At 43.1% G+C, this 26,350-nt stretch overlaps 1 pseudogene; it reads left to right on the top strand.

Moving 5' to 3' along the window:
• The first annotated feature begins 15,398 nt into the window (after positions 1-15,398).
• LOC114704594 lies at positions 15,399-17,357 on the top strand (annotated as a pseudogene).
• Positions 17,358-26,350: the final 8,993 nt, after the last annotated feature.

Here is a 26,350-nt window from a genome sequence, read left to right as displayed (position 1 = left end):
TATGATTTATAACACAAGTCAAATTATAGTCACGCAGTAGCGATGAAAATAATTCTAGGGTTGGGGGCCACCACAACATGAGAAGCTGCATTAAAAGGTCACAGCATTAGGAAGGTTGAGAACCACTGCTATAGAAGCTTTCTAGCATGGCCATTGGCTGCAGCAATATATCCAGCTGCAAGAAACACAAAGGGCCTAGAGAGTTATTTCCTCACTCTGCAGAAGGTCAAATGTAAGAAAGGCTTAATATACTAGCAGGGGGCTTTTAATTTATTTTTAATTTTATATGTGACCATGTCTGTGTCTGTGTGTTGTCTGTGAGTCTGTGTGTAGGCATGTGTATGTGAGTGTGGAGGTTCATGGAGGCCAGAGGCATCCGATTCCCTGGAGCTGGAGTTATAGGTGTTTGTAAGCCACTTAACATACATGCTGGGAACTAAACCTTTGGTCTTCCACAAGAACAATATGGGTGCTGAAGTGCGGAATCATCTCTCCAGCCCTAAGTAGGTGCTTCAGAACGAAAAAGGGAGGACATCATGATGCCTTTGTTCAACAGACTCAGCTGATTGTTGCTGGTTTGCTTTGTTACTGCTCTGAGGGGAAAGTTTTCCTCAATCCAAGTGTTGCAGATATGAGGGAAAGTTCACAATGCATGTGTGTCAGCTCCGAGGGAGAGGTTTCACTATACAAGTGTGACAACTCTGAAGAGAAAGGTATCTAGGAGTACCACAAAGTAACTCTGTACAACAAACCTCACACAAGAGATTTGTGGGAAATAACAGGAGGGTGGCTGCCTCTGCCTAGGTGAGAGGCAGGAAGGAACTGAGCAGGAGATAGTTTTACATAGGATTTCTTTGGGGAGGACGTTTCCAGGATGGGTATTTCCAGGGTGGCAATTGATGAGATTTCAAGTTCTGAGCTTGGGGAATGCTGGGGGATTAGTGGGATTATGAGTTCAGGGGTTGGTGAGTTTGGGGGCTCAGGACCTGGTGGGTTTGGGTAGGTTTTCAAACCCAGAAATTGGCTTGGACCTTTTCTACTCTACACTTGCTACTGGAAGGGACATGATGCCTTTGTGAAATAGACTCGGCTGATGGTTGTTGCCTTGGTAGTGAAAGGGACTACAAGCCAAAAGACTGTAGGCAGCCTCGAAAAACAGGAAAATCTAAGAAACATGAGTTCTTTATTTGAACCTCCATAAAGGAATCCCACCCTGCTGATTCCTTGGTGTCAGCCCACTGAGACCCCTTTAAGATTTCTGGTGCTTCCAAAATAGAACATGGACTTGTATCTACTTAAGTCATTAAGTTTGTGGTAATTTACATCCACAACAGCAAGCCAATAAAACAGCTTCAAAACTATTGAATTAGAATAAGAAGTCAGCTATAAAATATTTTTGGAGGAAACTGTGAGCATCCAAAGGAATTCTGTACCCAGATTACTATGTATATACATATGCTGAAGTTCTCATTCCCCATTCAAAGATACTAAAATTATACATTGTAAAATACATTGATATTCTTTAGGAAAAAAAAAGAAAGCCAGGGAATCTGTTAGGCATAGTTTATACAAAGGTACCTGAACTCTTGTCAGAAATCTGTAAAAACAATAAACTTTTGGTTAAGATTTTAAAAATATATATGATAGGTAGGGTTTTACAGGATTCTCTGCTTTATCGTGCTTTAGGGTTAAACAATCATTTCATTCACTTCTGCTTTGGGGTTAAACTAGAATCCCACCCACTCAATATTCATTCACACATGGACACAACCCATAGTGGGTAACATTCTCTTTCAGTCAGTCCAGAGTCGCCACGGATAATCCAAGCATAGTTCTTCTGTGGAGGGAAGAAGGAAAAAAAACCAATGATTGAGATGTTTGAAATGAAAATAAAAGCCACTGAGGAAGCAGTAAGTCAGTCAGGAAACTTAACTTCCCATCAAGAAAGGAAATACAGGGGCTGGAGAGATGGCTCAGAGGTTAAGAGCACTGACTGCTCTTCCAAAGGTCCTGAGTTCAATTCCCAGCAACCACATGGTGGATCACAACCATCTATAATGAGATCTTATGCCCTCTTCAGGCATGCAGGAGTGTATGAAGACAGGTTATATAATGTATAATAAATAAATAAGTCTTTAAAAAAAAGAAAGGAAATACATATAAAAATACAAATATGCAACCCTGTTGCCTGTGACTGAGTGGTGAGACAATTTCCACTGGGTCTTACTAATAAAAACCATAGAAAAATGTGGCAGAGCTTATTTTCATGTTTTCTTTCCAAAGGTATTACCTGAATTGTTTAAAACGCCTGCTGTCACATCTGAAACAGGACTATCCCATCCCACCTGCAACAATATAAAACCGTTTCATTGGACTTAGCACTCTCCAAATCTCTGGTAGTTTATCCTCAACACAAAAACAAACAAATAAGCAAAACATTTTTCAAGGTGAGACAGACTAGCAAGAACGTCAGGAGTCCTAGAGATAATTCACTTGCTGAAAATTCATTTGCTGTCGTGTTTGGCAAGATATCAAATGTGCAAGCTTTTTCCGCGAAGTCTTGAAATGCTGAAGTCTCAATGTTTGGTCTGATCAATTTCCACTTCCATGGCTTCACCCTCTTTAGCCAGGACAATTGACTATGCTGGGCCAGCGGCCTCCAGGCTCAGCTTGCATTTTTAACGAGGCAGTTGCCTCCTTCCTCCTTGCCTCTGAGCTATCTTCGATAGGCTTGAGTGGCTTCAAGCTCTTGTGTGGATGTAGTGGAATTAGACTGCTGGCACGGAGCTGCTTAATATGTTTGAGTCTGCTTTTGTTGGAGGGATTCATCTTTCTTAACTTCTCAGTGCTCTTCAGCACCTCGGAACAGAACGCCATTAGCGTGCGCTTGTCAGTCTATCGCCCGTTAGACATTACCCTTCTTCTGGGAGAAAACTCAGAGCAATCGCACTCATTAGCTCCTTGCATTAAAGGCTTGACAAAAGCCAGGTTGGAGTGTGAAAACTCATTTACACCTGCTGGAAGGGGATCATTAGCCAGCTGAATGATGAGAAGAAGTACAAGTCCATAGAAAGGGTGAGAGAAGCCCGGACTTCCAAGTCCTGAAGCTTTTCATGGCTACAGTGTTGAGCACTTAAGGACTCTGATCGGAGGATTTGTTCTGTGACAAGGCCGAAGTGACACAGTCCTGTGTAGCTTCGGGGATGTGTCTTTGCTCTCAAGAAGGGTAAGGTCAAGAACATGCTGCTAATTGCGAAGCCCGGAGGATTTCAGTGATGCTGTACTAACTTCGCCAAGCCTTGCTTATAGTGCCTGCAGCTATACAGAGATTTTTTTATTTCTTCTCTAATTTTTATGAGGGCATTAGAAGATGATGTGGTACAATATTTGATAGATTATTTACTTATGTATTTTTGTGTATATAAATGAAGGGGGGACACATATGTGGACATGTATGTGCCGTGGGACATGTGTGGAAGTCAGAAGACAGCTCTGTGGAGCCAGTCTCTCCTGGCACCTGTAGGTGGATTCCAGGGATGGAACTCAGCTCATCAGATTTGCACAGCTGATGCTGTGGGATGGCCTGTATGTCCAATTGTTCTGATTGGCCAGTGGCTAGGTAGGAAATATAGGCGGGACTAACAGAGAGGAGAAAAGAAAGAACAGGAAGACAGAAAGAGTCACTGCCAGCTGCCGCCATGACAAGAATTATGTGAAGACAATGGTAAGCCATGAGCCACGTGGCAAGGTATAGATTTATGGAAATGGATTAATTTAAGATATAAGAACAGTTAGCAAGAAGCCTGCCATGGCCATACAGTTTGTAAGCAATATAAGTCTCTGTGTTTACTTGGTTGGGTCTGAACAGCTGTGGGACTGGCGGGTGATAGAGATTTGTCCTGACTGTGGGCAAAGAAAACAGTAAACTGTGGGTTTTGTACCATAGAAACCCATTTCATCCACCTCTGTGTGAAGATAGTGGAAGAATCAGGACTAGACTGTGAACTGTAGAAATATGACTCATTTAAGTTTGCCGAAAAATAGATGCCTAATACTTGTGTCTATAGCCATTGTAAAATTCAAGAGAAGGTGAAAGTAGGAAAAGGGGGACCTAGGATCTACAAAGAAAATCCCAACTCACCATACAGTTTTGCCTGCAGTCGGGCTCTCCATGTTCATGGAAGTGTGCCCCTCCTTGCTTTCCTGAAATCTCTGTTGGGGTGACAGACTTCTACACCTACTGGCCAACTCTTCCAAAGCAAAACTCCCAGAACCAATCCTGTTTGACCCCATGCTCTACATTGTTCTCACAAGTCTTCCTTTCAGGAAAGCAGATCTTTACATCTTGTGTTGTCAGGATTAAGCCTCCTCCTCTAAAGTACAGACAGAAAATAGTCAAATCATGAAGATGGGGAAAACCAAAGACATCGTTCTAGTTCAAAAGACTGGGAAGCAACCTCTCTTGTCAGGTGATGGTCAGAACTCCATTTTACCTTTCTAGAACTCATTTTCCTTGCCTTGTGCAGAAAGGTTTCCACAATCTAACAGTTCAGTGCATTCTATTGTCTCTTTCATTTTGTCATTTATAACCACAACAAGTATTTCACTCTGGCATTTTAGAGATAACAATTTGTTCCTTCCTTACTAAGCCTTGGAAGTGACCATCATTGTAATTTTCAGGCCAATTGATTTATGAAGCATAGGCCATGAAAGATTAATTGGGATGGCATTTTTTTTGCTAACAGAGACTATGGTTGCAGTGTGCACTGAGCAGGCTGTGATACACGCTCATCCTGATCACTCAACGACCACCAAAGACCCCAACAACAGCCTCTTTATATCTGCCAAAGGGAGGAGGAAGACCCCAGAGCAGCAGTTCTCAAAGTGTGACTCAATGACAGGCCCCTCCATCCCCAAGACTCCTTCAAGATTCCTGGGGCTAAAATCACATCAGCACTAAAACAAAGGTGTGATTGGTCTATCCTTTAAGTTATATAGAGGTGACAAAAATGGTTGTTCTAAAAGCTCATTTACTTGTCTATTCTTATGATTTTTTTTTAGAATGTCTTGGGCTAGCTTTGTATACAGCAGGCATTAACAGATATATCTCATACTCAAGGAAGCTGTTTATGGCTCTTAATGAATCTTGTGATAATTAAGGGTTTCTATCACCAAAAATATTGGGAATGCTAATACAGAGTAAGCAAAACTCTGTCATATTCCATTCGATTCATGCTACTTCAAACAAAATACCAAAAAAAAATATGGGTAAAATGAGTGGCTTCTACCCAAGAGAAGTCTATTTCTCAGAACTCCAAAGTTACTGTCACAGCAAAGATTGTGGTTTACAGGTAACTGCTGACTGCATTCTCACATGGTAAAAGGGGAGTGGGTCTATGGAGAATCTGCATTGTAAGGGGCTGGAGAGATGGCTCAGTGGTTAAGAGCACAGACAGTTCTTCCAAAGGTCCTGAGTTCAATTCCCAGCAACCACATGGTGGCTCACAACCATCTGTAATGATATCTGGTGCCCTCTTCTGGCCTGCAGGGACACATGCAGACAGAACACTGTATACATAATAAATAAATATTTAAAAAAAAGAGTACTAATCTCACTAAAAGCCCTACTCTCATAACTTATGACACCCCCCAAAGAACTCTTTATATACCATATCCTTGGAAATTAAGATTATATGAGTTGGGGGGTGGTCACAATCAGACCATAGTAGCTGAAGAATAATCCAAAGCTGTCCTCATTAGGAGGCCTCGGAAGCCTGAAAGAAGCTTGAAATCACTTGGTATCCAAAAGTTATTCCCAAGAGAGACAGGGGTGCAGGATGTACTAGCTTTGCAGGCTCACGTCTGTAAGTTGTGGGTTCTATATCCCAATTTATATGCCATAAAACACCATGTCTAATAATCCACACTTATGTTACATACTGCTAAAAGCAAAAGGCAAAAACATCAGAAATTAAAATGTTAATATATTGCTGTGGGATGGTCTGTATGTCAAATTGCTCTGATTGGTCAATAAATAAAACACTGATTGGCCAGTGGCCAGGCAGGAAGTAGGTGGGACAAGGAGAGAGGAAAATTCTGGGAAGCGGAAGGCTGAGGCAGAGAGACACAGCCAGTCGCCGCCATGACCAGCAGCATGTGAAGACACCCGTAAGCCACCAGCCACATGACAAGGTATAGATTTATGGAAATGGATTAATTTAAGCTATAAGAACAGTTAGCAAGAAGCCTGCCATGGCCATACAGTTTGTATGCAATATAAGTCTCTGTGTTTACTTGGTTGGGTCTGAGTGGCTGTGGGACTGGCGGGTGACAGAGATTTGTCCTGACTGTGGGCAAGACAAGAAACTCTAGCTACAATTTATCACTGATTGTAACAACATATGGATTCATCACCATTAAAATACTCACTTTAAGTTTTAGGATCAATGAAATGAAGCATACGAAGTCTACAGAAATGCCCATGGCCTGTGATAAGGATCTTGTAAATAGTATGCCCCTCCTTTCCTTTCATCACAGATGTGAGGGAAATGGTCTTGAAGATAAACTGCATGTAACTGGTTTAGTTGTCTGAACTCTGTGCGCACACACATATACACAGTGCTTAGTTTCTGGTTTGTGTTTTTGCAGCTATGATCTGTTCAATCCTCCCTTCCAGTTACACCATGATGTCACAGGCAGATACAGTGGATTCCTAGTTATTTCCAACTAAAACAGTTCACCAGTGTAGCATTTAAAAGTCCAGTCTTCATCCTCAGGGTTAACCACTGCACAAAAACTGACACTTATTCCAACTCCTCCAGGGAAATGTAAAATGTCAAAGTGTGTGATGACAATCTTGTCTGTTTTATTTCTCTGGCATTGGCCTAAAAGCTAAGTGCTGTGATTCCAACTGACTCTCTTTTACTTTACTATGGCGTCTGAAATCTGAAGTCTGTCACTTGATCTTTGGCTGCCCTACAGAAACCACATAGCTATGCTTGCCCTCCAAACAGTAGTGTGCAAGCTTGCTATTTCCTACCTTCCCCCTCACCTACCTCTTAATTCCCCACTTACATATGCCTTCCACCCCTGGTTTGTCCTACTACTTTAAATGACCTAATAACAAGGTGAATGAGAGTAAGTTCAGCTAGTTATTTAAAAAGCCTGCAGCATATTCATGGCCAAAGCTTTTGTAACCCCCTTTTACTCCTTCCTTATAAGGTAGGGTTTTTAATGAATCTGTGTAGCAATTTTACATTGCTGCAACCACAGAGAGATGAGGTAAGACCTCCTTTAATGCTTCTTCTATTACACCAACCTAATAAAAGCTAGCCCTGCCCTCCTTGTTAGATCGTTAATGACACAATTTTCTTCCTGAATCAGCAATCACTCAGCTAAGTCCAGACCCAGCAAAGCTGCTCAGGGCAGTAGAAGGCTCCCCAGGAATCTTCAGAAGACCAGTCTGTACCCCGGGCTGGCAAGCATCTGTTGCAGACAGCATGTCTCAGCTATCACAGCAATCTCAGGAAAGAGTGTGCAGGAGAGGGAGTCTGACAGGTCTGTGTTTCTTTTGGTTGAATAACCACTCCCGTCATGTTTAATTGGAGAACAAAGGGAAAAGGCTGCTTTCCAGATGAACAGTGAAGAAAAGTTACCTTTTCTAGCAGAAAAAAATATGTCTTTTATTTCTTCTCCCAGAGATCTTGGTTGTCAGCCCAGGCACCAGCCTGACTTCTTAAGTGTTGATCGAAGGGAACCTGAGAATTGGGATTGGAAGACATAGTTTACTAACAATGCAAACAACGTTTCTCTTAAAGGAGTTTTGGGCAAGTGCTACTTATAACAGCAAGGACAGATGTGTTTCAGACAAAGGAAAGAAGGGGGAGCTTGGGAACTTTATTTAAGCTCTCAGCATGTCTTTAAGAGAAAAGTATGTTATATGCTTCTCATAAAGAGAACAAAACCATACTGAACCAGGCTTAAAAAGAGAGGTTCCAAAAGAGGCTAATGCTTCCCTGGAACTCAGTTGCAGAAGTGCACGCACATGTCATACATACATACACACACACACACACACACACACACACACACACACGTATATTTATGTTTATACACATGCCCCACACATGTATATTATATGCTAATACACATACACACGCCACACCCTTGTATATTATATGTTAATACACATATGCATGTCACATATACATATATCATATATTCACATATATCATATATCATATCATCATATATGCAAATATAAATTTATGTTGAATCCAAATGCTGTTTTTAATTTCTTATACAAAAACGAGAAAAACAGACCTCAAAAAAAGTAAATGTGACAAGTCAAGAACAGAAAAAAATGATACAACTCAGGAACTCTAATATTCTTGCTGTTTGCTTAGACCATGGAAAAAGAATACAACCAATAAAATTCAAGTCCTTGTATTAGAGCTCTCAGTAATGTTGAGCATGTCCTTGCCTCTTCACCATTCACTCTCACATGACCACATTAGGCCCTCCAAACAACACCGTAAAATTGTTCTTTGCTATCTCAAATATTACAGAGTAAGAAGCAAACTCATGGGGCTGGAGAGATGGCTCAGTAGTTAAGAACACTGGCTGCTCTTCCTAAGGACTTGGGTTCAATTCTCCGAACCCACATGGCAGCTCAAAACTGTCTATAACTCCACTTCCAGGGGATCTAACACCCTCACATAGACACCAATGCACATCAATTTTTTTTAAATCACTAAATAAAGAAGAAGCAGACTCATAAAGAAGTGAAAGTGGACCACTGACAGTTGGACAAAGTGGAGTCTGTAAACCCAGTGTTACTAATCCAACATACTTTTATCTCTATTGTTTTATTAAATTGTCCAGCATCCTTTCAGTGTAGGCAAATGATTCTTAAGTCATTTGAGGTAGAGAACTTATTTCATTAATCCCCGCCCCCACAAAGGTAACCAACATAGTATTAGACAGTAAATAAATGTTTGTTTGATAAGGGAATCAATGGATATGGCGTTCATTGAGAAATAGCTTAATAACCTTTTTATACATTTTTGTGCCTTCCTTCAAAACATAAGATATCATTTTCATTTTATAGAAGAAGAAAGTAAGGCTCAGAACAGTAACTTTCCTCTTTTATTATCTTTTAATAACTGAAAGTTGCAGGCTGAATTTAATCCGTATTTCTTTCAGCCTTCCACCTCCTCGCCAGCTCTTTAAACCTACATTATCCAGTACAATAGCCCCCTAGCAATATGTAGCTCCTGTTGTTATTTGAAACAAGACTAGTGTTGTTCTTTGTTTTTGCTCTTTTGGGGAGCCCACCACCCAGCTCCCAAGTAAATCATCACTCACGGAGGCTTTTTCTTACTTGTAAGTGCACAGCCTTAGCTTGGCTTCTTTCTTTCCAGCTTTTCTTAATTTTAAATGTACCCATCTGTCTTTTGCCTCTGGGATTTTCCCTTCCTCTATTCCTGTATACTTTTCCTTGTTTCTTACTCCACTGCTGTTTGTGTGGCTGGGTGGCTGATCCCTGATGTCCTCCTCCTTTGCCGGCTACTTCTTCCTTCCTTTGTCCTGTCAAATTTCTCCTTCTATATACTCTTTCTCTGCCAGCCCCACCTATCCTTTCTCCTGTCTTACTATTGGCTATTCAGCTCTTTATTAGACCATCAGGTGTTTTAGGCAGGCACAGTAACACAGCTTTGTGGTGACTTTGTGTTCTCCGAAATATTGTGCACACTAATAAACTTATCTGGGTCAGAGAACAGGACAGCCACAATATTAAACATAGCGGATAGGCAGTGGTAGCACATGCCTTTAATCCTAGCATTTCAGAGGCAGAAATCCCTCTGGATCTCTGTGAGTTCAAGGCCACATTGGAAACAGCCAGGCATGGTGACTCATGCCTTTAATCCCAGAAAGTGAGCCTTTAATCCCAGGGAGTGATGGCAGAAAGCAGAAAGGTATATAAGGCGTGAGGACCAGAAACTAGAAGCTTTTAGCTGGTTAAGCTTTTAGGCTTTTGAGCAGAAGTTTAGCTGAGATCCATTTGGATGAGGACTCAGTAGCATCCAGTCTGAGGAAACAGGATCAGCTGAGGAACTGGCCAGGAGAAGTGACTGTGGCTTGTTCTGCTTCTCTGATTTTCCAGCATTCACTCTAATAACTGGCCTCAGGTTTGATTTTATTAATAAGAACTTTTAAGATTCATGCTACATAGCTTCACCTAGTTAAACAAACACAACATAAACAAAAGTAACACACCTTAAAATGATATTCTGTAACAGACTAGTCTAAACTGAAAAGTTGTAATTAGTATAAATTATGAACTAGACTTCACATGATATGGAAAAACTTATGTGGATTATAATATAATATTTTATTTTGATTGCAGATTGAGCTTTTATATTGAATTTTAAATAAAATATCATTAAAATCAATTGTCTTTTTGCTTCTTAATTTAAAAGTTTAAAATTTTATGTGTGATTTACATCTGTATAATATATTATACATTTGTTAGACAGGGTTGCTCTGGTTATTTCTGATGACATTCACGTCTAACTTTATAAGCTTTCCAGAATACAGACCATTTTTTAGTGCCTAAGCCACTTGAAATATATATCACAAAAGGTATTAATTACTTCCTTGCATTTGTTCCTGATGTTCCTCTGATGGACTTCAGATGTAAACATACTTTCTGTTTATTTGACTCAATTTGGGGGATAAATTCACATTCTCATTCTCTTTGGAACTGCCTCCATGTTTTCTTTCCATGTTTACATGATAATCATAAATATGATTTTTATATATCTAATGTTGCATCAACACCAATTAGCTAGAATTTGTTACGGTAAAAAGTTACTCCAAAATCCAGACAGTAGTTTATGGTTGAGAGGCACCTATCTTCTGTAGGGATGTGCTTTGCCAAATACTGGCTCACTGTGTCAGGCTAGAATCTCTCTCTTGGCACAGCTTTCTCCATCACCATTGAAAAGGAATAACACCATATGACATATTTCCACTTAGAAGTGATATTTGTCTTTCCCAGTCTCCTGGTTTACAGCAGAGCTTAGGTTTAAAGTTATGAGGAATAACAATGCTGAGGATCTAAGATGATAACTGACAATTGCTGAATGGCCATAATGGTAGGTAGCCTTAGGTGAAATATTTTTAATTTTCATTATTACCTTCTAAAGTGAGTGAGAATGCTATTAAAAAGAGAAAAGAGAGACTTAAGAAGTTGCCTAAGTTCATGGCATTAAGGTTTAATGAGTATGCAGATGTCTCTAGTTTCAAAACCTGAAAACTCCTGAATTCCTCCATCACTACTTACCTGACAGTATTATTTATTCCCTCCACAAGACAAGCTTTGGCACTTGAAACAGAATCGTATTGAGTAGGATCCATCCCTCACCATCAACTGCCTGTGTTGTTGGCACTCCACTTATACTCTGCCATGCCAAACAGAAATGATTCTCTTCCTATTCTGTGTCTCAAAGAGTACACAGTACAGAGCTGTGGCTTACAAAGTATCATTTCTTCAAATGAGTGTGTTGACCCATTTTCCAAGGAACTATGCAAATGGATAGTAGACTTTATCCAACTTGGTGTTCTTGCTACACAAAAAGGACATTTTTATATGACAATTATAAAGGGAGAAGTCTCTTCAGAGTAATCATGTCTTCATTAAGGAAATAAAGACATAGAAAGAGAAGCTGTATGAGAAAAACAGTCAATGATTCTAACCATTGACCCCCATCAAGTTTTGGAGCCCAGGAATCCCAAACTCGCCTGAGCATGCCAAGCCTAGCCTTGCTTCTTTACTCACACATCTGAGCTACTTCTCTGCTACTGTTGCTAGGGAAGTAAGGGACCATTGCCACAGAGATCTCATAGTCTGTAAAGATGGACATGGAAAGATTTGGACTATTCCAGAAACTCCTAGTCCAAGACCCTTTCCCTGGGCTCTAAAGAAGGAGAGCCAGGCTATCAAACAACACTTAGCCAAGCCCCAAAGCTTGAGGCATGAGCAGAAGAGATTTTCAGGCAAGCATGGTGGCACAGGCCTGTAATCACAGCACTGAGGAAGTAGAGGACGGAGCAACTGGGTTTCAAGGCTAGCCTCCACTACACAGTGAATGAGTTAGAGGCCAACCTGGGCTACATGAGATACTATCTAAAAAACAAAACAAAAACCCACAAATAAACAAAAAGCTTTATAATGTCTTCCCACAAGTGTAAAGACAATGCCTATAGTCAAGGAAAATTGGAATGTTTGGTTCCCTATAACCAATGTATAGCACACCAATAGATACTGCAAGTTATCTCAGAATGATAGGGGTAAGAGGGGATTGCTACAGTACTTGTACTTCTGTTGTGTGTCTGGAGGGAGTGGTTAAGGCTGTCATTTTGGTCTGTATGGGGTGCTACCAAGAAGTAGAGAGAGATCTATGACTAGAGATGCTGAGGGATTTTATCTAAAAAGCAGAGGGATGAGGCTGGGCTAATTGTAAGTAAAGCAGCAGTCAGTCTTACTGTCTGGGAGAGATGGAGATACCCAGGCACTGTCCTTTGTGCTATGACTCAGGCAGGATACAGAGAGGCATTGTCTTGTCTCTGTCCACCATGGTCTCAAAGTGACCTGAACTTACATTGAGTTCTGAAACTATAAAATTATGAATTTATGGATGTCCATGAAACCAAAAAAAAAAAAAAAGCACTATGATCCAGCTGTCAATGAAAGCCAGGCCAGAACTCATCCAGGGTTTGGCCACAACTCTCCATTTTCACTCTTTTTTTCCTCCTAGAAATATACTAAAACACAAATTCAACAACATGGACTTAACAAAATCTGATTCCATCTCTTAACCTAGGGTGTGAGGATACTGTCTTAGAAAGAGGGGAGCTCTGAAGGAAAATATAGCTGAGATAAATTTAAGTTCCCTCGCTTTCAACTGTGTTATTTTTGAAAGGTTTTAAGATCACTGAGCTTTAATTTCCTTATATGTAAAACAATAAAATTGAAATAAGAATTGCATAATAGTATGCAGAGAGTGAGTCTAATTTGGAAGTCTCAATCAAGTCCATCCCCTCGGAGCTTGGGGAATGCCATGGAAGATGGGGAGGAAAGATTGTAGGAGTCAGAGGGAATAGAGGACTTGAGGAGAACATGGACCACTGAATCAACCAAGCAGGGTATATATAGTCTCACAGAGACTGAAGCAGCAAGCACGGCCCCTGCATGGGTCTCCAGATCCTCTGCATAAATGTTAAGGCTGTTAGCTTGGTGTTCTCCTGGGACTCCTAACAGTGGAAGTGGGTGTTTCCCTAACTCTTGGCTGCTCTTGGGAGTTTTTCACCTCCTCTTGGGTTGCCTTGTTCAGCCTCAATAAGAAGGCTACTGCCTTGTCTTATTGTATCTTATTTTGTTATGTTTGGTTGTTGTCTCTTGGAGGTCTACTCTTTTCTGAAGGGAAACGGAGAAGGAGCAGATCTGGGGGAGAGGCCAGATTGGGAGGAGCTGGGAGGAGTGGAGGGAGAGGAAACTATGGTAGGGATGTATTGTATGAGAGAAGAATTTATTTTTAATTTAAAAAAATAAAAGTGCATAATAGTTTATATAAACACTAAGTATAATATCTGTCACTTGGGAAAATCCTAGTAAATTATGGATATCACTTACTGTTGTAATCACTATTTTATTATATGGAAAAAATACATGGCAAAATCTGCTTAAGGAAAGAAGGGTTCTGACTCATGGTGAAAGACCCCAGCATACTTGCTTAGCCTAACGCCATTTTGAGCAAGGCCTGAAAAGTACAGGAAAGTTCAGTTAGAGGACATGGGCACTGGAACAAACAGGGTGTCTGCGGTCGGCCACCTGGCCCCAGAACAGGGTACTAAAGGTCAGAAAAACAACTTGGAGCCGAGACAGCAGGCATGTCGAGCTCGGAGAAAAACCATGAACTGTCCTGAGTTTGAACCTGGCCTCATTTGAATCGTCCAATCAGAACCCTGTAAACCATGCTTCTCGTACTTCTGCTGCCCAACCCTATAAAAACCCTCCACTCCAGCCGGTCGGCGCGCCAGTCTCTTGAGCCTCTTGAGTGACTGTGTCGCCCCGGGTACCTGTGTTCCTGAATAAAGCCTCTTGCTGTTTGCATCTGACTTGTGGTCTCAGTGTGATCTCTGGGCGAGGGTCTCTCCAGAAGGAAGACTACCTTCGGGGGTCTTTCATTTGGGGGCTCGTCCGGGATCGGAGACCCCCCCCGCCTCGGGACCACCGACCCACTGTCAGGAGGTAAGTTGGCCGACCACTGTCTGTCTGTATTGTCTCAGTCTGTTTACTTGTCTTTCGTTTTCTTAAGTCAGGTCTGAGTCGGTGGGGGATGAAGGAGATGACGAGCTCGGACTTCGCCCACCGAAACCCTGGAAGACGTTCCACGGGTGTCTCAAGTCCCCTCTGGGGCACGGTTTAAAGTCCCCTCTGGGGCACGGTCTCAAGTCCCCTCTGGGGCACGGTCTAAAGTCCCCTCTGGGGCACGGTCTCAAGTCCCCTCTGGGGCACGGTTTAAAGTCCCCTCTGGGGCACGGTCTAAAGTCCCCTCTGGGGCACGGTTTAAAGTCCCCTCTGGGGCACGGTCTGAAGTCCCCTCTGGGGCACGGTCTCAAGTCCCCTCTGGGGCACGGTCTCAAGTCCCCTCTGGGGCACGGTTTAAAGTCCCCTCTGGGGCACGGTCTGAAGTCCCCTCTGGGGCACGGTCTCAAGTCCCCTCTGGGGCACGGTCTCAAGTCCCCTCTGGGGCACGGTTTTTCTGAGGTCCCCTCTGGGGCACGGTTTTTCTGGTTTTGCTTTCGGTTTGGAACTGAAGCCGCGCAGCGTGTGTTAGTCTCATTTGTGTTTGTCGGTCGTTTTTTGTTTTCTGTTTAACCATTCTCCTCCTAGAAACAGTCATAGGAAGCCGGATCGGCGGATTTCTCCCGCTCCCTGTTCCTCCCAACCCCTCCACCAGCGTGTCTTTTCCTCTTTCCGCGTTCCGCCGCTCTGCCGGTGGCGGTGGGCGCCGGTGCGCCCCGCGCCTCCTCCCGTCCCTGCGGCTGCGCTGCGGCCGCGGAGGTCCGGGGCGGCACTGGGGGGGGCCTCCCCTCCTCGCTCCCCGCTCTCCCCGGCTGTCCGCGTCTCCCGCGCAGGCGGAGGGTCGGGGCTGCGCCGGTCTTTCCCCACTGGGTCCGCCCACCGGGCCGTGGTTTTCCGAGCGCGGCGGCCCCTGCTGCGGTGCCGGCCGCGGCCCCGCAAGCTGCGCACCGGCAGCCGGCTGACCCAGCAGCCCGCGCCCGCGCCCTTGTCCGCGCAAGCCGGCAGCGGGCTCCAGTCAGCCAGCGACATGAGCGGCGGCGGCGGCGACGACGTGGTGTGCGCCGGCTGGCTGAGGAAATCGCCTCCCGAGAAGAAGTTGAGGCGCTATGCCTGGAAGAAACGCTGGTTTATACTGCGGAGCGGCCGGATGAGTGGCGACCCAGATGTTCTGGAATACTACAAGAACGAGCACTCCAAGAAACCCCTGCGGATCATCAACCTGAACTTGTGTGAGCAGGTGGATGCAGGCCTGACCTTCAACAAGAAAGAGCTGCAGGACAGTTTTGTGTTCGATATCAAGACCAGTGAGCGTACTTTTTACCTGGTGGCTGAGACAGAGGCCGACATGAATAAGTGGGTCCAGAGCATCTGCCAGATCTGCGGCTTCAATCAGGCTGAGGAGAGCACAGACTCCCTGAGAAACCTTTCTTCAGCCAGTCATGGTTCCCGCTCTTCTCCAGCTGAGTTCAGTGGCTCCACTCAGCACCTGCTCCGAGAAAGGAAGTCCTCCGCCCCTTCACACTCTAGCCAGCCCACTCTGTTCACATTTGAGCCCCCTGTGTCAGGCCACATCCAGCCTGCCTTGTCCACCAGTGCACCTCAGGAGTATCTCTACTTGCACCAGTGCATAAGCCGAAGGACAGAAAATGCGAGGAGTGCCAGCTTCTCTCAGGGCACCCGGCAGAAGAGTGATACAGCCATGCAAAAACTTGCCCAGGGCAATGGACACTGTGTCAATGGAGTCAGCGGTCGAGTCCATGGCTTCTATAGCCTTCCCAAGCCAAGCCGACACAATACAGAATTCAAAGACAGTACTTACGACCTCCCCCGTAGCCTGGCTTCACATGGCCACACCAAGGGCAGCCTCACAGGGTCCGAGACAGATACTGAGGATGTGTATGCCTTCAAGACACCCAGCAACACCCTGTGCCGGGAGTTTGGAGACCTCCTAGTGGACAATATGGATGTTCCAACCACCCCTCTCTCAGCCTACCAGATCCCTAGAACATTCACACTGGACAAAAACCACAATGCCATGACAATGGCCACTCCTGGAGACTCAGCCATAGCTCCCCCACCCCGCCCCCCCAAGCCAAGTCAGGCAGAAACACCTCGGTGGGGCAGCCCTCAGCAAAGACCTCCAATCAGCGAACATAGTAGATCTGTAGCTGCTACTATCCCCAGACGCAATACCCTCCCCGCAATGGACAACAGCCGACTCCACCGAGCTTCTTCCTGTGAGACCTATGAGTACCCAACTCAAGGCGGAGAGAGTGCCAGTTGGTCTGCTGAATCTCCAGGGAAGACTATCGTGGGTCGATCAGACAGTGCCAGCTCTGATGACAACTATGTGCCCATGAACCCAGGTTCTTCTACCCTGCTGGCTATGGAACGAGCAGGGGACAATTCCCAAAGTGTCTACATCCCCATGAGCCCAGGGCCCCATCACTTTGACCCGCTTGGCTACCCATCCACAGCCCTTCCTATCCATAGAGGTCCCAGCCGAGGAAGTGAGATCCAGCCACCCCCGGTCAATCGCAACCTCAAGCCTGATTGGAAAGCAAAGCCAACACCCCTGGACCTGAGAAACAACACTGTCATCGATGAGCTCCCCTTCAAGTCACCTGTCACCAAGTCTTGGTCCAGGGTCAACCACACCGCTAACTCCAGCTCCTCCCAGTACTGCTGCCACCAGCACAGACTCGGGAGACAGCGAGGAGAACTACGTCCCTCATCCCCTGTTCCCAGTGGCACCAACAGCCCAGCTCCAAAGAAGAGTACTGGCAGTGTGGATTACCTAGCCCTGGACTTCCAGCCAGGCTCCCCGAGCCCTCACCGCAAGCCATCCACATCATCTGTCACATCGGATGAGAAGGTAGACTATGTCCAAGTGGATAAAGAGAAGACCCAGGCCCTGCAGAACACCATGCAGGAGTGGACAGATGTGCGGCAGTCCTCAGAACCTTCCAAGGGTGCCAAGCTTTGAAATAAGGTTGGCCCGCGGCTCCTCTTCCTCCCCCTCCTCTTATGGACCTGGTGGCCCACGCTTACGCCCGACTTTTGCCACCTGGCGCTGGGCTCGGGGGATTGGGGAATCGAGGACGTAAACCTGAGGGACCTAAACGCATCCACCCACTCCGGCACAGTCCAAACCGCGGGATGTCGCACTCCTCTGTCCAGGTGCTTATGGGCACAACATGATTTTTATGTGTGTCCAGGGGATGGGAGAGACCGGGTCACTGCCAGGAGGTGCGGGGGAAGGGGGGACTTCTTCTGCGCAAGCTGGGGCTGTGAGACCACCGGTTCTGCATGGTGGAAACCCAGCTCCAGCTGGGACCTGATTAAACTTGAGAGGAACTTCACCAGAGCCGCAGGCGGTTGGTTCTGCGAACCCAAGTCCGGCCTCCGCCCATACTCAGGGCAGGACAAGTTTACCCCTGGACTCTCACTCCCCTTGAAGATAACCTTCACCGCCCCAGGTAAGGCCTATGTAGGCTGGCAGCAGGGTCGAACATGGGGCTCAGGCTATATGAGAATGACTACGATCGAGGGTTACGGTTCACCATCAAACTCAAGGTAGACGCCGTCCGCTCCAACTCTGTGGGGCCCAGCTCGGTCCTTGCGGATCAAAAACCTCCATCCAGATTTATGCCCACTCCCCAGATGCCCACTGGGATCCTGACTGGTTCCATGGCGCCACGGCCCGGGACAGGAGACCGGCTATTGAATCTTATAGAGGGCGCTTACTCAGCCCTCAATGTTACCAACCCAAATCGGACTCAGGAGTGCTGGTTATGCCTAGTCTCCACACCTCCCTATTATGAGGGGGTGGCCGAAGTCGGAAGCTTCACCAATTCTTCTTCGCCCCCGTCAGGATGTGCCTCGACACCTCAGCATAAGCTCACAATCTCCGAGGTGTCAGGACAAGGACTATGTCTGGGGACAGTACCCTACACCCACCAACACCTGTGTAATCGCACCCAGGCACTTGCTCCAGGACCCCACTATCTTGCGGCTCCCAACGGGACTTACTAGGCCTGTAGCACTGGACTTACACCATGCATCTCCCCCTCAATACTAGCCAACACGGCCGATTATTGTGTGCTCATAGAACTGTACCCCAAGATAGTCTACCATACACCTGAAGATATCTATGCCCGGTATGAAACAGGGGTCCCTCGCATAAAAAGAGAGCCAGTCTTGCTAACCCTGGCCCTGATACTAGGTGGATTAACTATGGGAGGAGTCGCCGCCGGAATAGGCACAGGTACCACTGCCCTCATGGAAACCAACCAGTTCAGACACCTCCAGGCTGCCATGCATGCCGATATCCAGGCACTGGAGGAATCCGTGAGTGCCTTGGAAAAGTCACTCACCTCCCTGTCTGAGGTAGTTTTGCAGAACCGGAGGGGATTAGACCTCCTCTTCCTGCAGGAGGGGGGGTTATGTGCCGCCCTTAAAGAAGAATGTTGCTTCTATGCGGATCATACTGGGGTGGTGAGAGATAGCATGGCCAAATTAAGAAAGAGATTAGAACAAAGACAAAACCTCGTTGAAGAACAGCAGGGATGGTTTGAGAGATGGTTCGGAAGGTCCCCCTGGCTCACCACCCTCATCTCCACCCTTATGGGACCCCTTCTGATTTTATTGCTCCTTCTGACGCTCGGGCCCTGTATCCTAAACAGACTTGTCCAATTTATCAGGGAACGCGTTTCTATTGTTCAGACCTTGGTATTGACCCAACAATACCGACGACTCAACCAGGTGGAAATGGAGCCACATCCCTATTCTTCCCCATGAATGGAGGATTCCATTCCCTGAGATAAGAAAATGGGGGAATGAAAGACCCCAGCATACTTGCTTAGCCTAATGTCATTTTGAGCAAGGCCTGAAAAGTACAGGAAAGTTCAGTTAGAGGACATGAGCACTGGAACAAACAGGGTGTCTGCGGTCGGCCACCTGGCCCCAGAACAGGGTACTAAAGGTCAGAAAAACAACTTGGAGCCGAGACAGCAGGCGTGTCGAGCTCGGGGAAAAACCACGAACTGTCCTGAGTTTGAACCTGGCCTCATTTGAATCGTCCAATCAGAACCCTGTAAACCATGCTTCTCGTGCTTCTGCTGCCCAACCCTATAAAAACCCTCCACTCCAGCCGGTCACGCCAGTCTCTTGAGCCTCTTGAGTGACTGTGTCGCCCCGGGTACCCGTGTTCCTGAATAAAGCCTCTTGCTGTTTGCATCTGACTTGTGGTCTCGGTGTGATCTCTGGGCGAGGGTCTCTCCAGAAGGAAGACTACCTTCGGGGGTCTTTCAATGGTTTTAGAAGTGAAACAGTTCCATTAATACCTTCAACCATTTATACCATCATGTTATACCTTCCCTCCCTTGAAAGTTCCCAGCCATGGTCCCTTACTAATTTCTTAACCTCTAATCCAAATAAAACACATGTATCTAAAGAGTCAAAGTTAACATCCACAAATGAGAGAAAACATGAGGCATGTGTCTTTCTGGGTCTCAGTTACCTCACTCACAACAATGTTTCCATCTCCCCTCCATTTTCTGGGGAGTTTTATAATTTCATTTTTCTTAATAGCTGAATAATGTTCCATTGTGTAAATATACACTTTCATTACCCATTCATGTATTTATGGACACTACCATTCCCTGCCTATTGTGAATAGAACAGCAATGAACATGAACAAGCAAGTATCTTTATAGTAGAATATGAAATTATTTGGGTGTATGCCCAAGAGAGGAACAGCTGGGTTATACATTAGACCTAGTCCTAGTATTTTGAGGGAATGCCACATTGATTTCTGTAATGGCTATACCAGCTTGAACTCCCACCAGTGGTGAATAAGTGTCCCCCACAACCTACACCCAGGCCAGCAATTATCAAATGGACCGTTCTGTACAGGGTAAGATGAAATTTCAAAATTGTTTTGCCCTGGAGGAGGTGGGAATAGGGAGTAGGCTGGGGGGAAGGGGAGGGGGACAGGAAGGGGGAGAACAAGGGAATCTGTGGCTGTTATGTAGAACTGAATGGTATTGTAAAATAAAATAAAATAAAATTTAAAAAATAGTTTTAATTTGCATTTTCCTGCTGGCTAAGGATATTGAACATTCCTAAAATGATTCTCAAACATTTATATTTCATCTTTTGAGAACTCTGCTTAGTTAAACCTGTCAGAAAAACACCTTCAAAGTATATTTTGTGGTGACTCTAAATCCAGCCAAGCTGACAATGAAGGTCAACTATCACACTAAAGAAAAACAACAGACATTTTCAGCACTAAATATTCCATTTTCGTTAAAATAAACAATAAATGCCAATAAATAAGATGTAACTGACAGAGCAGTCTTTTTCTGTGTTAGAATATTCACTACCTTAGAAAAATACTATTAAGAGTAGGTACTGTACAATTCTATATTTATGAATGACTTATTTTTGAATTGACTCTTGATGCTCAGGACTATTGAATTAACTAATAAGCTATTTTCATATACTAATCGGGGTTTAGATTTCTCTGCTATAAAATAAATAATAACATTTTGCAGTCATTATTTTATCAGGTTGTTGATTTCTCTCTATATTACCGTATCCAAAATTAGTAACTAGAAAGAGGACATACAGTTTGCTTTCTCTCAATTTTTTCCATAGTGACATATTGGCAAGAAAAATCAAACTATCAGACTATGTGACACCCACTTCAGAGTTCATGTTGTCATGTACAAAATATGATAATAAAATAAACAATTATAATCTTAAGAGAATGTATGGGCCAAGAGGAGCTAACCTTGAATTTGGGATGCAGTTATTAAGTAGCATGAGCCAACCAAAGCATCATCCTCTGGGCCGTCTGGTTTTCACTGACTTATTCTGAGAGCTGACAAATATGTTATGAGCCATTAAAAACTCTTTAGTTGGCCATACATAAATTATAGCCCTAATTAGTTCAGTTCAGTTTTGATATGGATGGTTTATGAGGCACCAGAAAAAAAAAAAAAAAAAAAAAAGGAGCAACACCTGTGTGACTTCTCAATAAATTTATATTAAAATACTGGCAGCAGCAGGGCAAATATCTCAATTACACATTCCAGTAACATTAGAAGAATGTGGCATGAATTCCATTTGGTGAAAGAGAAGGCCAAGATTCAGGAGTGACATCAGAGCCTGTGGAAGCTTAGAGGATTATTATAGTCTTTCTGGAGTCTTGATTAATGACAGGAAGAATGCTAAAAAATTATGTATTTTTAAATGACTGTCATGTGATACAATTAATGTGGACTTAACAGAGTGAATTGTAGCTATGGGTTGAAAAACTAAAATATGAATTAAGTGTATCCATACATATTCAGAAAAGGTCATAGAGTGTTCAGGCCACATATTTTTAGCAGCTTAAAATTTGTGATGAAAACATGTAATTCTGGAAATTTGGAATTTCTGCAACCATAAATTAGGAAGAAAGTAATTTGTTTTGTGTACTGGTACATGCCTATAATCTTGGCAGTCAAGAGGATTGGGGTTTTGGGGCCGACTTGGGCCACACAACAGAACTTTGTCTCAAGGAAAAAAGAAAAAGAAAAGGGAAAAAATGTACCTGTGCTGATTTCAGGAACATGAAATTGAAAAAGCAAATTTCCCTGTATAAATCTCTCACCACTCATGAGACAACAAAGATGAGAAAGACAAATTGTGATAGGAAAAATATTATGTTTTATAAATAGGATGAGAATTGAACACAGTAAAGTAATGACCACAACACACCCCCACACCCACCCACCCACACCCACACACACACAAATCTACTTGGCAGAAAAGTAGATGCTTTGGGGACCGTCCAGCATCGCATCATGTCCCCTCTATCTGCTAGACGACAGCCAAGTCTGGTTAATTGTTGACTGTATAACATTACTTTTGTTTTCTCCTTTTTTTTTTTTTTTTTTTTTTTTTTTTGCAGAATTACCTTAGTCCCTCTAGGGTTCACTCTGCAGAATAAGAGAAAACCCCATCAATTTATATAACAAACTTTACAGAACATCAGAGCCTTCAAAAATGGAATCAAAGGAACAATAAAATGAGTAAGTTTGATGTAGAAAAGGGTAGTTGAGGAAGATTGTCATTGAACAGGAGAGGAATGTATAATGATACACACGCCATCAAGTTCATAGACAATGCAGGACACAGTTTTCATATCATAATATTTGTGTCATAAACTGCATGGAGGACAACTGGAGAAACCAGTTTGTTCAGATTCTTCTCTGTGACCTTGTGTTTTTTGAGAAAAGGGCATTTGTTCTCTAGGTATATGATGTCTAGCTAATAAGGGTTGTATGCCTTGTTTCAGAGGAAGGATTACAAATCAATTTCTCTGTTGTATAGCCTGCTTCCAGGGAGTAGGGCAGCCAGTAACCTTCCTACATCTGTATTTTTCTCAAAAAGCTAAGGAGCCATATCTGGGATTAATTTATCTCAAGTCACATTATTCCCAGATCTTGGTCAAAAAAACTAACTGGCACTAGTAAAAAGATGTGGGAAAAACCTTTGTTGTACATTCTATGTACTCCAGGTTCCTCATGGGAAAAAAAGGAAGCCACTCTCCAGTGCACACAACATTCTTGTTTACCTACTTGACCCTAACCTTTCTTGAACTGCTTCAACATTTCTTTTAAACAAGAATCTTTAAGAACTGTTTCTTGGGAACCCCATCTAAGAATATAAGTTTGTTTACATGCTTTTCTCTTCTTTTTAAATATTTATTTATTTATGTATGTGGTCTAAAAAAACCAAAGTGTTATGTTAAAGGCATCTTTTAACTTGGCATTCAGTTACAAGTTGATTTTTTTTTCATCAACATCTTCCTCTCCATCCCATGTGAAGGTAAACATGCCTGGACCACAGTGCACTAAAAGCCATGCACTTCTTTGATATAAACTCAATCTGTTTCCCATAAATACTAACATGAATAGTCTTACCTAGTTTTGTACTTAACTGGCCTTTTGGGGCCAGACTTCCAAGTCAAGTCTCAAGTAGATGATGTCTGTTTTATGTTCAGAATATTAAGCCCACTCATTAAAAGACTTCCTTCTGCTCCAGGAGCCCTTGAGATATTTTTTCAATGCTAAGTACTTGAGAAGCATCATTAAATTACATGTTTGGTTCAATCAGAAACCCTAGATTACTTAATGGAGTTATGTATATGTTCTGAGGGCTGTTCCGAGATGCTTCTGTAGCTTTGGTTCTCATTCGCCTAATCTCTGCTCCTCTCCCACCAGAGAGGAGGCAGCTTAATGTTCATTCTCTTGTGAGTCCCTAGCACAGGCTTCAGGTTGCAGTTCAGGATCCCGATCTGGTTACACAAATTTCTAGTCATGAAACTCATCCAATGCAACATTAACTCTTCTGAGATGTTAGACTGTTTTAGGCTAGATAACAGGAGAGACTGGCACATGCAGGTCCTTCCTGTCACCTGCTGAAGAATTTGAAGGTAGATGATGGGAAGTCCCAAACTGCTGAACAGATACTTCATATAACATCCTGATAAGATTCTACAGATCATCCTTCCCTGAGCATCTGGTTTCTCACTCTGTTCTGCCTTAAAAAAAAGCAGGAACCACTAAACACAGGACTAGGCAACCAGACACTCTTGTAGCAGACGGCAATCTTTGCCAAAAATCCCACTGTTAATAGAAAAACACGTCATAAAACTTTGACATTGAAAATTGAGAATGTGAGAGCCAGGGTTTATAACATCTGTACCTGCAGTTCCATAGGACTAAATATTCTTAATGCTCTTTTATGATCTCCATGGACACCAGGCACACACAAGATGAACATACTATACATGCAGGAAACACACACACACACACACACACACACACTCTCTCTCTCTCTCTCTCTCTCTCTCTCTCTCTCTCTCTCTCTCACACACACACACACACACACACACACACACACACACTCAGACACACATGCATACAACACATACACATAAAATAAAATAAATCTGTAAAACATTTTCAAAGAAAAAGATGTGCCAAATTTACCAATTCTGTTCATGAATTTCACTTTTTAGTCTCACAGATTGAATTAAAATTTGTCTCTTGTTATTTCTCAACAGAATCAAATCCACTACAATGTAAGCATCATAAGGATTTAAATAAAATATTCCTTCTGTTCTTCTAGAACTAAAGGAAGCACTGTCTGAATGATGTTAATGAGTATCCCTTAAGTATATTTCCTACTCCACACAGCAGATATTAAGGAGTGTTTCTTAGTTACCAAACAGTGTACTGAAATTTAGGAGTGTGGTCCAACCTAGAAAGAAGATTAACAAGTAGTTACATGTTGTTGTTTTTTTATAGAGGCATGCACAAGATACTAGGCACCCTGTACCCAAGTTGAACCTGGCAGTGTGTGTGGATGGCAGGTACAAAAAATAATTGCAGTGGCAGCATTATCATAAATGAAAATATAGACAGAATTATATCACCACAGTTACCTGGAGAAAAGAGAAACACCAGAACCAAGTCTTGAAGAATAGCAGTAATATGCCAAGTGTATCTTGCAAGATTGAGCAGTGTGGACAAGGGACTGTCACAGAGATAGATTTGCAGCTATAAAGCATCAAGACAAGTTTAAGACCTATGGATTGCTCTTTTCAGCTAAGGTGTGAAGCATAGGTATCAATGACAAGAGATCAAGAAATATAGGTAAGAAGGAATTAAATCATGGAACTTTATCTCTACTGTTGAGAAAATTTATTCTCTTCTTTTAAACAACAGGGGATTAGTGGAAAGGTTTTAGCAGATAGGTACTATGCTTAGGTTGTATATATCTTTGTACACACATATGTACATATGTACATGTGTATGCACATAATAGATGATAGGAGATGTTGCCCTGATTAGCATTTTTGTCAACTTGACACAAGTAGGGTCATCTGAGAAGAGGGAATTTCAACTGAGAAAGCGCCTCTATCAGATTGGTCTGCAGGCAAGTCTATGAGGCATTTTCTGGATTAGTGACCGGTGTGGGAGGGCCCAGCCTACTGTGGGCAGTACCACCCCTAGACAGATGGTCTTGAGCATAAGACTTTTGTAGGAAGGATATAATATTTTATGTAAAACATGATATATTTGACTACATTAAAACATCAAACATCTATTCAAATGAAAACCCTGTAAAAAATGTTACTGGGCAAAGTGTGTGAAGGGTATTTTAAAAACATATAAATGAAGAAGGACCAGGATTCAAAACCATAAAGAACCATAAACCAATAGACAACCCAAGGGTGAAGTGGACAGAGACTGATGAGTCATTCACAAAGAAGGAATATGAAATAGCCAATAACCAATTAAGAAGACTCTCTGCTTCATTAGCAATCTGGCAAATGCAAGCTATAATGACCATGGAATGCATGTCATGACCATTCTAATGAATATTATTTTAAATGTCCAACAGTTCCTCTGGATTGCAGCGAGACAGGAATCCTCACATGTTACTGGATAGTATAGGCCCTACAGAGGACAATTTGCTGTCTTCTGAAGCTGCAGGTGTGTGTCCTCTTATCCTGAAGTTCCATGTATGAACACAACACCCAGGAAAACTTCAATATGTGTAATAATGGTTCCACACCCAATGCTGTTCATTGTAAACCTACTTACATAAAAAAAAATCCAAGCTGAAAACAACCCAAATATCTATTTATAGCACAATGCATATATAAATTGTGGTAATTTGCTTAATGTCTTGAGCAGTTTATAAAGCAATTAAATGAAATGCTTATACTTAATAGCATGAATAAGTCTCAAAGCACTAATGTTGACTCAAATAAGTATATTTCAAAGTGATGAGTGTGTGTGGTATCATTTCCCAGACATCTTAAAACACGCACGTCATCATTATGAAGGAAAGACAAATAAGTAACAATTTATAAAAATATACATGTGATAAATGTCTACCTATTTGTACTACATC

This window comes from Peromyscus leucopus, chromosome 8b (assembly GCF_004664715.2).
Source record: "Peromyscus leucopus breed LL Stock chromosome 8b, UCI_PerLeu_2.1, whole genome shotgun sequence".
Classification (NCBI taxonomy): Eukaryota; Metazoa; Chordata; class Mammalia; order Rodentia; family Cricetidae; genus Peromyscus; species Peromyscus leucopus.
Note: the sequence above shows the minus strand (reverse complement) of the source record. Positions and strands in the feature narration are given on the sequence as shown.